The sequence below is a fragment of the Phyllobates terribilis genome, unplaced genomic scaffold (assembly GCF_046119375.1).
Source record: "Phyllobates terribilis strain yellow unplaced genomic scaffold, ASM4611937v1 Scaffold_11__3_contigs__length_659146591, whole genome shotgun sequence".
Taxonomy (NCBI): Eukaryota; Metazoa; Chordata; class Amphibia; order Anura; family Dendrobatidae; genus Phyllobates; species Phyllobates terribilis.
In genome coordinates this window covers 125,217,626-125,232,100 of record NW_027362771.1, presented here as the reverse complement: position 1 = coordinate 125,232,100, position 14,475 = coordinate 125,217,626, and positions in this window count along the sequence as shown.

Sequence of the window (14,475 nt, the reverse complement as noted above, 5' to 3'; positions counted from 1 at the left end):
AGCCCACTATGGGAAAAAAGGGCTCTTATCACATTGGACCCGCAGGCCTTCCTAGTGGCCTTCCAAAAGGTCTTCGATGAGCTGATTCCGGAATCTTCCCTTACCAGCCTCTAGGGCAAGACCACACAGGTGACACACATGAGGAAACTGTCACATCTGGCTCTGTCCTTCCAAAGACCACCTGTTTCCATGCCTGTTGAGGCAACTATGCATGCAGAATCCATGAAGGTTGACCATATTTGGCTGGCTAAGCAGAAGCCGGAACTCTGTCGCGAGAAGAGATTTCGGTATCGCTGCAGTTGTTTGGAACATCCTGACGATCTTTGTCCTGTGAAGTCTAAAAAACTCCTAAGCTTGGGCCAGTAGGAGAGGCTGCCCTTGGTGAGAGTATTCTCTCTCCCTCTCCACCAATGACTGTTACTGTATCCATGGCAAGTGAAGGCTTTCGTTTGGTGGGAGAGTTGTTGCTGCAGGCCGTGAAGAGTCAGTGTTAGATTCCCGTCCAACAGCTCCAGAATCTGGTGCGGGTGATGCCACGTGAAGGATGCTCCCTACCTAAAAACAGTCAAGTAATTTCCAAGCAATTTGAGCTCCAGATTGAAGCATCAGATATGGAGAAAATGGCCTTCCATGTGCTGTCTAGTTTTCCCATAGGTCGTCCAGAGCTGGGAACTCAAGAGTCCGTTCTAGTCTGGAAACCCCAGGTGGTGTTTCTTTGGGGACAGTCAAGTCACAAGAGATGTCTGGTCCCCATACATCCAGGTCAGTCAGCAATGTGGCGATCTTCTCTGCAAGGTCAGCTAGTCACTGACTTGCTGTGTGCTGGCGTCTCCGAAGGAAGGGAAGCTGAGTCGATGTCCCCATACAGTCCCGACGATTTTTACAATGACCTGCCCAAAGGAACCTCTCCACCTCGTGGACATATCATCTTGGAGACCAGGCTGAAGATGAACCCAGAGGCGGTATCTTCAGTTTCTAGATGGTCTGGTGAAGAGAACATCAAGTCTGTGGCATCTTCCAATTCTCTGAAATCCACCAACCAAGCAAAGGAACTCCACTTGGTTCTTGAATCCTCCAGGGTGGTTTCTGATCTCAGTGAATGGAAAGAGACTTCCCAATGCCAAGTTCCTGGCACTATGCCCACTTCATCCTATGCTGAGGATGGCTTGATGGAAAGAAGCATCCTAGTCGTGAAGATGGTAAAAGATGTAATTTTTCTTCTATTGGCCAGGAGAAGTCGTGGTCCTGAAGAGAAGTTGTGAGAGTCCTTGAAGAGGTGTTGACCTCCAACTTCTCTGCAGAGAGTCCTTATGAGCTTGAAGAAGAGGGTGCATAAGGGGGGTACAGTAATGCTATTTTCCAGCACCCCTGCATGATTCCCCTTCCCCCTCCATGCAGGGATGCTGGAATACTCATCGCCCTGAGGCGGGGTCCCCGGCGTGCTCTCTGTCCCCATGTGTTGTGAGGGGCGCCCAGTGCGTGCAGTCCCCTGCTCTTAAAGGGGCAGAGCATGCACAAAGCTAAATCCCCCCAGCCAATGGCTGGGAGTCATTTAGTATAAGAGTGCACGTGTAGGATGGCTCCCAGCCAATATCTGGGAGGCATCTTGTTTAAAAGGCATCATTAGGTAGTGTGGTAGTCTAATAATGAGTTGTGAGGTCCCCTGGTCCTTGTGTGTCCAGTGTCCTGTACCTTAAGCCCCTGGTCCTTGTGCAGCCAGTCCTGAACCCTGAATCTGCTCCGGCAGTACCTGAATCAGTGTCCTAGACCTGTATGTCTGAGCGTGTGCCTATCTGAGTATCCTGTATTTCCAGACTGCTACAACCAGTCTTTGAATCAGCCCTGTCTGAGACTCTGTGTAAATAATCATTCTACCTGAGGATCCTGAACCTCGTAGTCTGAATGGAGCCCGAGTCCGTGTCCGTGTCAGTAATCATTCTGGCAGAGGATCCAGAAACTATTAGTCTGAATGGAGCCCTAGTCCTATCCATGCCTGTGTACCTGATCTCTGGGGTCAGCAGCTGCAGTACTGGGGATTGCCTAGTAGTGGAACCTGGCGGCTATCTGTAGCTCAAGCCTGATACGACCATCAGGAGCTTCAGTGAACACCAGATAGCTACTTAGCTATACCCCTCCTAGGCAAGCCCGGCCCCGTGGAACAGTGGGTCCACAAACCACATGTGCCACCTGCTTACGTAACAATCTATTTGTTGGCATTATGAATTGGAGAAGGACTCAAAATCAACTCCCAAACCTAATGCCAGTTTGTAGAATACAGAGCAAACGCGTCAGTTGATCAAGACGTTAACCATATTTAGCACAAGGCTTTTTAATCTATTTTTGTATGCAATTAAGATATTGTTAATTTATATTTTGTGGCAGTCTTCCTTTTCACATTTTTGGAAGACATTTCCTTTATGCAGTGGTACAGAAAGAAGTCTTCATCATTCAAGAAAACTATGATGTTTATTCATGACAATGTGACGCGCCCCCTGGGCCAGTGCTGTAGTGCGGCACGCGTGAGCGCGGGGAATACCCGGAGCCGGATCCGATGGGGGTAGTAGTCTTCGTGTGGCGGTGACCCGGTCCGTGCCCAGGGTGGTCAAACTAAGTGGCAGTTATTGGTATGATGGTATTAGTGTCCGACTACGCCACCCGTTGATTTGCGGTCGCAAGGTCGCCACTGCAAAACAGTCCGCTGAGGCCGATGGTATATATGTGCAGCTATGGTGGTATAACCCCCAACGGGAGAGGTATAGCCTCAGGGCAGCTGGTGCGGTTGAAGGGAGCGATAGTAAGAGCGTCCCGGTACCTATGGTGCTGGTGGTGCGATGGAACACAGAGACTGATTGCAGTTTTCAATGCTTTACTCACAGTTGTTATTAACATCAGTCCTGCAGGTGATGACGACCCGAGCCATGCTGCGTCCACCAGGTACGGGGCTCGACCAACCCCCAGGCAATTCCAGAGTGTGACCTTGAACTCCTTTCCCCGTTCCTTTCTCTGGCCGTCCCCACTAGGGACCCACCCATGTCCAGCTTCCTCGGGCCTTCTGGTGGCGAAACCTTTCTCCGGTCTCCCTGACCCTATGTGGCATGCCTTCGTGGTGAGTGTAGTGAGTGGTCGCGCCAAGACGTGGCCACGTCCTCCGGTTCCTGGCTGAGGATAAGTGGCCTCCACCAGTTTGGGATCCGGTACCCTGATCTGCCAACCCTTCACCCGCTGACTCCTAGCGTGTTCGGGTTCCTTCTTGCTTCATGTCTCTGGGCCTTTTCTTATGTTTCATTCTTTCCTTGCTTCTTGTTCCTTTCTTCTTCACTCTTGCTCCCTCCAGGGGCAGCACCCAGACAGGGCTGCTGCTCCCTGTCACTCCTCTTCTCACTCTTCTTCTGTTTGACTGAACTGACCTCACTCCTAAGATGGTGCCCACCTTTTATACTCCCTCTGACACCCGAGCCCAGGTGATTAGCAACCAATGGGCTCCTTCCTATGCCCAGAAACCCGCCCATATCTGCTCCTACACCACTGGGTTTTCCTCCCCCTCCCCACTCCAGCCAGGAACAGAAGCTGTCGTACCTGCACATCTTTCTAGTGGGAGTACCGTCGGTCTGTTCCTCGGAAATGGGGTGTGTGTGGTGCATGCAGCTAACTGAGTTCTAGTCCACACTCCATCCTTACCCGGGAGTGGAATACCACACCTCTGGTTCAAGGTGCAATACCCCTGTAGCAGCCGAGCCCTCGGGGTGCTACAAATGCGCCATTGCATGCTTCAAAGTACTCTACTGCTTGGCTAGTCAGTAAAGGCCTTAAAGATGAAAGAATAATGATGTGGCCTTCATCCTCACCTGACCTAAACCCTATTGAGAACTTGTCTGCCCTTCTTAAACAGGCAACTTATGGTGAAGGAAAACAGTGCAGCTCGCTGAACAGTTTCTGGGTGGCTGTGGATGGTATTGCTCAAAAAGGTGATCCTCACCAGATTAAGAAACTGACAGACTTCACGGATGAAGGACTTATAACTGTTATTGAATAGAAGTGCGGCTACATTGGTCACTGATATTTTTTTATTAAAATGTCATAAATGTATTTGTGTACATTTTTGTACATTTTGAGTTGTTTGGTTATTATTCTCACTTTTACCGATGAAAATAAACAAGATGGGAACATTTTCATTTTTCATTTAGTTGCATAGTAATTCTGCAAATTAATTGTTGACCAATAATCAAGCACACATAGATATTCCCCAAAGAAAGACAAAACCTCACTTTTACTTTCTCAAATATTCAGATTTCAGGTTTATTAAGCCTTTGGATTGATCAACAGCACTTTAGTTGTTCACTAATAAAATGAATCATCAAAAATACAAATTGCCAAATAATTGTGCACACATGTGAATATAAGAAACTTTGTAATATGTCTTATTGGTAAGACTTATTAGACTCTCTAGTCATTCTCAAAATTCTCACTTTAGGAGTAAAAAATCTGTGTTAATTGAATAGAGTTTCCATTACTTGTATATGATATGACTGTTGATACTTGTAAAGTTTTATGAGAACTCTAAGGGCTCACTCACATGAGCATATAAATCGGATGAGTGCAATCCAAGAAAAAAAATTGCACTCGGACAAATGTGAGTAAAAAATCTCAGCATACTGCGATTTGACTCCAAGATTGGTTCAGTGCAAGAAAAAAATTGGATCCCATACTAATGGGGCGCCCCTGAGGGTTCGATCGCCACAGAGGTATTGCATCTCATCCAGAGGTGTGGTATCTCACTCTCAGGTAAGGAAGGAGTATGGCTCGGGACTAGTGTTGAGCGAGCACTAAAATGCTCGGGTGCTCGAAGCTCGGGCCGAGCTCACAGTGATACTCGGGTGCTCGACCCGAGCAACGAGCCCAATGTTAGTCTATGGGAGACTCGAGCATTTTTGGGGTGGCACCCCCGGCAGTCTTTTAAAAGCCTAACAAGTGCCCAAAACGATAGTGACAGTGCTCAAATGACATGGGGACAGCATGGGGATCGCCCCAGGAAGCATTTCTGACCTCCAGGTCACTGCTGTCAACAACGTGGTCAGAGGTATTAAGCCACTTTTACGGGCTCACAATAAAACGTTCAAAAACGAAAGTGAAACTTTTTTCCTGTGAAATATGTTAAGGAACATCCATTCCAGGGAAAAGACTTGTGTATAAGTTAAAATAAATGACCAAAAACAAAAATACTCCTCCACACCTTCGGCTATGTTCACAAGTAGCATTTTTTATGCGTTTTTGCACTTTTGTATTGCTTTCAACTATGACAAATGCATTCACCGGGAAATGTCATTTTAACATTTTACAACCTTATCTGGCCATGTGCTGTGTGACACATGCATAAAGTGCTGAAAAGACTTGGGAACAGCATGGGAAAGACCCCTGGAAGCATCTCTGACTCCCAGGTCACTGTCTAAAAGTGTGCCCATCCTAAATGATCCTTGCCGCATCAGAAGATGCAGACTTGCAACTATCCCCATGCAAGTTCTAGTCCCAGGGCAGTGTTCAATTGTACCTCCCCCATTCCTTGCAATGCAAGTGCAAGTATGCAGCCTGCCACCCACCCACCCCAAGGCTGCAATACCATACTGCTTGCTTGCTTGAACTTGAAATTGGGCCTTTTAGGCATGTGGAGGCGGAATCTGGCCACCACGTCATGGCTGTGTTGGCGGCCTGGAATCCATACTCAGTACCCAGCTGCCCGGCAGCCGGGTGTCCATACTCGGTCCCCAGCCGCCCCGCGGCCGGGTGTCCACACATGGTCCCCAGCCGCCTGCGGGCAGCCGGGTGTCCATAAACGGTCCCCAGCCGCCCCTATTTCTCCTTGGAACATCCCCCCACACACTTTTCTTAGCCCGGCCTGCTTTAGGCAGCATTGGACGAGCCCACCAGAGAACCAGACTCCTCCGGTGGGCCCTGACTTCTCCATCGGTGGAGTTGAGAGTGCCAAGGTGAGGAGCATGATGATGATGACAGAAGTTAGCAACTGCTATGTTTTCTTTTAATGCAAGTGTAAGTGTGCAGCCTGCCACCCACCCACCCCCAGACTGCAATTCCATACTGCTAGCTTGCACTTGAAATGGGGCCTTTCAGTTTGGAGGAGGCCGAAGCTGGCCACTACCTCATGGCTGCTTCGGCAGTGAGGTATCCATAATCAGTCCCCAGCCGCCCCTATTTGTCCTGGTGTGCTTTATACATAAGATTAAGCGCGTATACCAAAACATTACCTGTGCCCTCCCCAGTGCATTTAGTGGGAAGGAGAGCCTATTCCGCTGTAGTGTGTGCATGCCAAACCCCTGTTCATGGTACATGCGAAGATGCCTCCCACCTTGCACCTGTCGTCGCAGACTTGCAAATATCCCCATTCAAGTCCTTGTCCCAGGGCAGTGTTCAATTGTACCTCTCCCATTCCTTGCAATGCAAGCGCAAGTATGAAGCCTGCCACCCACCCACCCCCAGGCTGCATTACCATACTGCTTGCTTGCACTTTAAATTGGGCCTTTTAGGCATGTGGAGGCGGAATCTGGCCACCACGCCATGGCTGTGTCGGCGGCCTGGTATCCATACTCAGTCCCCAGCTGCCTGGTGGCCGGGTGTCCCCGCTTGCTCCCCAGCCTCCAGGGGGGGGCCGGGTGTCCATACTCGGTCCCCAGCCACCCCTATTTGTCCCGGTAACCTTTCCCACACTTTTCTTAGCCTGGCCTGCTTTAGGGCAGCATTGGCCGAGCCCACCAGACTATCAGACTCCTCCGGAGGGCCCTGGCTTCTCCATCAGGGGAGTTGAGAGTGCCAAGGTGAGGAGCATGATGAGGATGATAGAAGTTAGCATCTGCTTTGTTTTGTTGTAATGCAAGCGCATGTATGTAGTATCGGCTAGGCCTGAGGTGGTCAGCGTTTTGGCGCATATCCTACCTCCTCCAAGGATTGCTGGATGTTTTCCTGCTTCTATCCAAGTTCTATGACTCCCGTTAAAACAAAGCTTCAGGTGATAAATGATGGATGAGGTAGTGGCAAAGGAGAAAGAGCAGGAGGAACAGGGACCATTCACATCAATATCTGGCCAGTCAACCAGATATGTCTTGTAGGATATGTTTCTGTAACAAAAGGAGTGGTTCGGCTACACAGTTATAGGGCATACAGTGAGTGCAATGCCTACCAAAAATTTCGAGGCACTCCAATGCCCCTTGGAAATGACATGGAGGTCAGAGGGCGTTAACTAAACCTTTTTTTCCATTTATAGTAACTGGGTCTCCTGTGCACTGTTGGCCTAAGCAGTGAATGGAAGGCTTTCCAAAAATTATGAGGAACTGCAATGCCCCTTACAAGAGCCATGTGTGGCACCCCAGGGGTCTGGTCACCACAGTAATAGAGATATTACGTCGGAGAGCAAGTGGGAGGTTTCCTGGTCAGGATCCCTTAAACATGCAACATCCTCCTGCTCCAGTCCTGGGAGGGGAGAATTCTGCCCTTATAAACTGGATCTGGGGCGGGGTTTAGTGAGTCAGAGAACAGTCAGAGTCAGAGTGAGAGCTGTAACATACCTGGCGGCGTCCTTGCATAGTGGTCCATATCCCACTGTGCAAGAGCGCGCACTTGATCTCCTGTCCAGAATGTCTCTCTGGCTTCCCTCCATGCTGTTTGTTTGTGTCGGTTTCTGCTGCTTAAGGGCGGCGCCCGATCACTTCCTGCTTTTTGTACCTGCTGTGGGTCACACCCCTTGTGCGTCCTCAGCCTATTGCTGTCTGTCACCTGGTATATAGCTCAGCTACTCCAATCATTCCCTGCCTGAGCATAGTGTTTCATTCAGTGTGTGCTTGCACTCTGAAGGTGCCAGGTCCCGTTCTGTGTTCTCTTGTCTGCCTATCCTGGAGGCTGTATTTCCAGGCCTGTCTGAACACGCTCCTAGCCTGTTCCTCCTGCCTTCTAGGGGCCGATTACCTAGACCCGCTCCTGTATCTTGTCTGTCCTGTCTGAACACGCTCCTTGCCTGTTCGTCCTGCCTCTCTGGGGGCCGTATTCCCAGACCCGCTCCTGTATTCCGCTGCAGTGTCGGTCTCCTCTGTACACTCAGTTCCAGTCTGAACTCTCTCCTATCCTTTACCTGTTTTGACTCTATGTCCGTTCCCTTCCTTTTTCTGCAGAGTCTGAACTCGTACCTAACTCCTGCTTGTTGTCTCTGTACTCCCGTTTGTGAGTTTGTGGTCCACTCGCTACTTCACTGCAAGTACCCTGTGGGTATCTGGCTCTGCCTTTCCCTTCCTGTCTGTTCCATGTGAACAGAGCCCTGTCCCCCCTGCTTGGCCTTGCTTGCTCTAACTCCTTTGCTCACCGCTCCGGCGGTTCTAGCCTGCTCTTACTCCTTTGCTCACCGCTCCGGCGGTTCTAGCCTGCTCTGACTCCTTTGCTCACCGCTCCGGCGGTTCTAGCCTGCTCTGACTCCTTTGCTCACCGCTCCGGCGGTTCTAGCCTGCTCTTACTCCTTTGCTCACCGCTCCGGCGGTTCTAGCCTGCTCTGACTCCTTTGCTCACCGCTCCGGCGGTTCTAGCCTGCTCTGACTCCTTTGCTCACCGCTCCGGCGGTTCTAGCCCGCTCTGACTCCTTTGCTCACCGCTCCGGCGGTTCTAGCCTGCTCTGACTCCTTTGCTCACCGCTCCGGCGGTTCTAGCCTGCTCTGACTCCTTTGCTCACCGCTCCGGCGGTTCTAGCCTGCTCTGAATCCTTTGCTCACCGCTCCGGCGGTTCTAGCCTGCTCTGACTCCTTTGCTCACCGCTCCGGCGGTTCTAGCCTGCTCTGACTCCTTTGCTCACCGCTCCAGCGGTTCTAGCCTGCTCTGACTCCTTTGCTCACCGCTCCGGCGGTTCTAGCCTGCTCTGACTCCTTTGCTCACCGCTCCGGCGGTTCTAGCCTGCTCTGACTCCTTGCTTACCGCTCCGGCGGTTCTAGCCTGCTCTGACTCCTTGCTTACCGCTCCGGCGGTTCTAGCCTGCTCTGACTCCTTTGCTCGCTGCTCCGGCATCCTTGCTCCGCTCTGACCCTTTTGCTCACTGCTCCGGCAGTCTTGCTCCACTCTTGCTCACCGCTCCAGGCGGTCTCGTCCTGCTTTACTCTTGCTCACTGCTCCGGCAGTCTCGCTCAGCTCTGACCCTTTGCTCACCGCTCCTGGCGGTCTTGTCCTGCCCTGTTCTCGCTCACCTCTCTGGGCGGCCTCACTCTGCTGTGTTTGTCCGCCACATCTGTGGTTCTGTTCCAGAGTCCCAGTGTGTACTGGGTCCTATCCCGCCAGTGTCCCTAATTGCTAGTGCCTCCCTGTCTGCACTCTAGCTGTGCTTGCCTGTACCCCTCTGCCTGTATTGTTCCTGAGTCCCAGTGTGTACTGGGTCCTATCCCGCCAGTGTTCCTACCTGCTAGTGCCTCCCTGTCTGCACTCTAGCTGTGCTTGCCTGTACCTCCCTGCCTGCATACCCGCCTGCCCGCATACCAGTCGTGCCTGCCTATACCCACCAGTCAGTGCGCCAGCCTACCCAGTCTGTTCCTGTGTTCCCCTGTGTGGGTCAACAGCCGTGTCCGGGGTCTGTCCTGGAGTAGCACCTGGTCCCTCTTCTCGGTTCCTCCTTGGTGCACTGGCGTCGTATGCCGTCGTGCGACCCTGGTCGGATCAGGTGAATACCTAGTTACGCCCCTCCAGGCAATCACTCTCCGGCACCGTCCAGTGGAATCACTCGCACACGCCGCACAGCCCGGGCGTGTGCATTACAAGAGCAAGGGAAAGTAACAGCAAGGAGCTCTGTAGGAGCTAGGAGCTAAAGACCAGGGGCTGGAAACTGAGCAGAGCTCGCCCTGGAAGAAGACAATAGGAACCGGACACAGGAGTCCGAGGCTGTGATGACTTATATATCCAGCAGCAGAAACCAGCCGGCAGGGGATTTCAGGTCCTCTGGCCATAGAAGCCCGGAGGCTCAGTCACAAGCAAGGGACCAGCACCGCCGTCGTGGAGCGGAGGCTAACAGAAGGCCCCAAGTCACCAGCCATACGGATGAGCACTACATGGTACACTCAGGGATGTGGGCTACTTCTACCCGCTTACAGCAAGGTAGCCAGGAAGAGTACAGACAGACGGGGAGACCTACAACTCCACCTGGCCAGGGGAACTCCTGCTTGCTCATAGACTGACCAGGCCTCTTATGCTAGCCAGTACTCCCGGGAGGGTCTACCTTATAATCATCAGCAAAGACCCTGAACTGCACTGCAAAGACTCTGAGTCGTTCCTGCTGCGCTCGTGCACCATCACCCCCATCATCCACACTCACTGCCCTGAGGCTATACTCCTCCCGTGGGAAGTTATCCCATTCTCTGCTGCGCACACAACACCAGCCTCAGCGGTCTGCCTCGCAGCGGTGGTACTCCCTGACCGCAATCCACGGGTGGCGCAGTCGGACAATTAACCTCAAAACCTAAGAAAGACTGCCACTGGTTTGACCAGCCTGAGCCACGGGACCGGGTCACCGCCACGGAGACAACAGACCCCAGAGACCCGGCACCGGGTATCCCACACACGTGTACACACGGCCCAGGGGGCGCGTCACATGCAGTACAGCATATTACAAACAAGTCCCATTATTGGGGAGTGGTTCTCCCATAGTATTTGCTTATGCCTTGCAAGCAAAAGCTGCCAAATATTAGGACGGAGCAACTTGCAATGCCCCTTACAAGAGCCATGCAGTACAGCATATTACAAACATAAGTCCTATTATTGGGGAGTGGGTGTCCCATGGTATTTGCTTATGCTTTCCAAGCAAAAGCTGCCAAAAATTAGGACGGAGCAACTTGCAATGCCCCTTACAAGAGCCATGCAGTACAGCATATTACAAACATAAGTCCCATTATTGGGGAGTGGGTGTCCATAGTATTTGCTTATGCCTTGCAAGCAAAAGCTGAAAAAAATTAGGACGGAGCAACTTGCAATGCCCCTTACAAGAGCCATGCAGTACAGCATATTACAAACATAAGTCCCATTATTGGGGAGTGGGTGTCACATGGTATTTGCTTATGCTTTCCAAGCAAAAGCTGCCAAAAATTAGGACGGAGCAACTTGCAATGCCCCTTACAAGAGCCATGCAGTACAGCATATTACAAACATAAGTCCCATTATTGGGGAGTGGGTCTCCCATAGTATTTGCTTATGCTTTCCAAGCAAAAGCTGCCAAAAATTAGGACGGAGCAACTTGCAATGCCCCTTACAAGAGCCATGCAGTACAGCATATTACAAACATAAGTCCCATTATTGGGGAGTGGGTGTCCCATGGTATTTGCTTATGCCTTGCAAGCAAAAGCTGCCAAAAATTAGGACGGAGCAACTTGCAATGCCCCTTACAAGAGCCATGCAGTACAGCATATTACAAACATAAGTCCTATTATTGGGGAGTGGGTGTCCCATGGTATTTGCTTATGCTTTCCAAGCAAAAGCTGCCAAAAATTAGGACGGAGCAACTTGCAATGCCCCTTACAAGAGCCATGCAGTACAGCATATTACAAACATAAGTCCCATTATTGGGGAGTGGGTGTCCCATGGTATTTGCTTATGCCTTGCAAGCAAAAGCTGCCAAAAATTAGGACGGAGCAACTTGCAATGCCCCTTACAAGAGCCATGCAGTACAGCATATTACAAACATAAGTCCCATTATAGGGGAGTGGTTGTCCCATAGTATTTGCTTATGCTTTCCAAGCAAAAGCTGCCAAAAATTAGGACGGAGCAACTTGCAATGCCCCTTACAAGAGCAATGCAGTACAGCATATTACAAACATAAGTCCCATTATTGGGGAGTGGGTGTCCCATGGTATTTGCTTATGCTTTCCAAGCAAAAGCTGCCAAAAATTAGGACGGAGCAACTTGCAATGCCCCTTACAAGAGCCATGCAGTACAGCATATTACAAACATAAGTCCCATTATTGGGGAGTGGGTGTTCCATAGTATTTGCTTATGCCTTGCAAGCAAAAGCTGCCAAAAATAAGGACGGAGGAACTTGCAATGCTGGCACCCTGGTGGTATAGTGGTGGTGGAGGCTGAGGATAAGGAGAAGAAGATAAAACAGCCGAAACGAGGAAGCGTATACCCATGTGTGGGTGTGAAGCGGTGCATGTGAATACACCTCCCGAAATAACACACTGGATTTGACTTTATGTTACTCTGCTGTCATTTGGTGGTGATGAGAAGTCTGGCCCAATCCAGCCCTTGTTCATTTTGATAAGGGTCAGCTTGTCAGCATTGTCAGTTGACAGGCGAGTGCGCTTATCAGTTATAATTCCCCAGCGGCACTAAAAACACGCTCCGATAACACACTAGCGGCAGGACAGGCCAGGACCTTCAAGGCGTACAGAGCGAGTTCATTCCAAGTGTCCAGCTTGGATACCCAATAATTAAAAGGCACAGAGGAATCACGGAGGACGCTGGTACGGTCGGCAAGGTACTCCCTCACCATATTTTGAAACTTTCCACTCCTTGTGAGAGTACCCCGCGCCTCAGGGCCTGTAAGCTTGGCGGGTGTCAGAAAACTGTCCCAGAACGTTGACAGTGTTCCCCTGCTTCTGCTGGATTGGAGTTGTGTCTCTCTCGCCTGTACGCCTTGGTTGGGCAACGAACTGTGACCTCTGCCTCTAGCGTGTTCAGATGGGAATTTTTTTAAGAGTTCTGCAGCAAGGGCATTCTGGTACTGCCCCAATTTTTGTAGACCTCTCCACCTCAGGAATAAGAGAGTGAAAGTTCTCCTTCTAGCGGGGGTCTACAAGTGTCACCAACCAGTAATGACTGTCACCCTACATTTTGACAACGCGAGGGTCACGGTTAAGGCAGCGTAACATAAAGTCAGCCATGCGTGCCAGACTGGTAACGGGCAAGATTTCCGTGTCCTCACCAAGATGACGACTGACCATGCTCTCCTCCTCCTCCTCCTCTTCCTCCTCCCCCCTGTCCTCAGACCACCCACGCTGAACTGACGGTATGAGACTTGTACAGGTACTACCGTCTACAACGCATGATAGCAGCTCCTGTTCTTCCTCCTCCTCCTCCTCCTCTCCCTCATTGTCCCCCAATGCATGTTGGGATGAGATGAGGCTGGGCTATGTGTAATCGCCCGCTACGGCTTCTTGATCCATCTCATCATACTCTGGCTGCAATGCCTCCTCTTTAATTCTCTGCAGAGAGCGTTGCAAAAGACAGACAAGTGGGATGCTGACACTAATGATGGCGTTATCGCCACTCACCATCTTGGTGGCCTCCTCAAAGTTTGTCAGGATGGTACATATGTCAGACATCCAGGTCCACTCCTGAGGTCTTATGTGTGGAGTCTGACCTGAATATCGACGGCCTTGTTGCAGCTGGTACTCCACAACTGCTCTCTTCTGCTCACAAATCCTTTGCAACATGTGGAGGGTAGAGTTCCAACGTGTGGGGACATCACACACCAGTCGGTGTGCCGGAAGCTGCAAACGCTGCTGCAACACAGCAAGGGCGGCGGAAGCTGTAGCCGACTTGCGAAAATGAGCTGACAGGCGGCGTACTTTCACGAGCAGATCTGGCAACTTGGGGTACGATTTATGAAACCGCTGAACCACGAGGTTAAGCACATGAGCCAGGCATGGTACGTGTGTGATCTCACCTCACCTCAGAGCCGCCACCAGGTTACGGCCATTGTCACACACGACCATGCCGGGATGTAGGTTCAGCGGTCTCAGCCACAGATCTGCCTGCTCTTTCACAGCTGTCCACAACTCACAAGCAGTGCGAGGTTTATCACCTAAGCTTATGAGTAGTGTTGAGCCACCCCCGTAGTGTTCGAGTTCGGTTCGGTTCGTCGAACACCCGTGTGTTCGCCGAACTGTTCGTCGAACTGTTCGTCGAACACCTTCGAACACCGTTAAAACCAATGGCAGGCAAACAAAAACACATAGAAACACATAGAAAACACCTTCAAAGGTGTCCAAAAGCTGACAAACTGCTCAGAAGACATAGCTAACACATGGAAAAGTGACAAGTACATATAGTCATGCGAAAATAAAAGAGGTGGAGGAGTAAAAGGAGGGGGAGACACAGATATAGGCATGTCATGCCCTTCTAAAATCCAAAAAGTGAGAAGCCGACACGGCCAGTCCGCTCCTGCCCGTGCCACCTCCGTGTCGCCGGGTTTGTGCCAGAGCCGCGGTGAACCCTGACGGCCAGCCCCCCTCTCCCAATACTGGTGCCTGTCCGCTGGTGGGTCGAGCGAGCCCCCCTGTGGTGGAGGCAGCTCTAAGCTTTTTAATTTAAATTGTCTCTCTAATTTGAATGAATACACTTTAAATCCATTTACAAGGATCTATTGGAGGGCAAGTCTCATGCCAGCAGCCGCGGTAATTCCAGCTCCAGTAGCGTCCACTAAAGCTGCTGCAGTTAAAAAGCTTTTATAAGGAT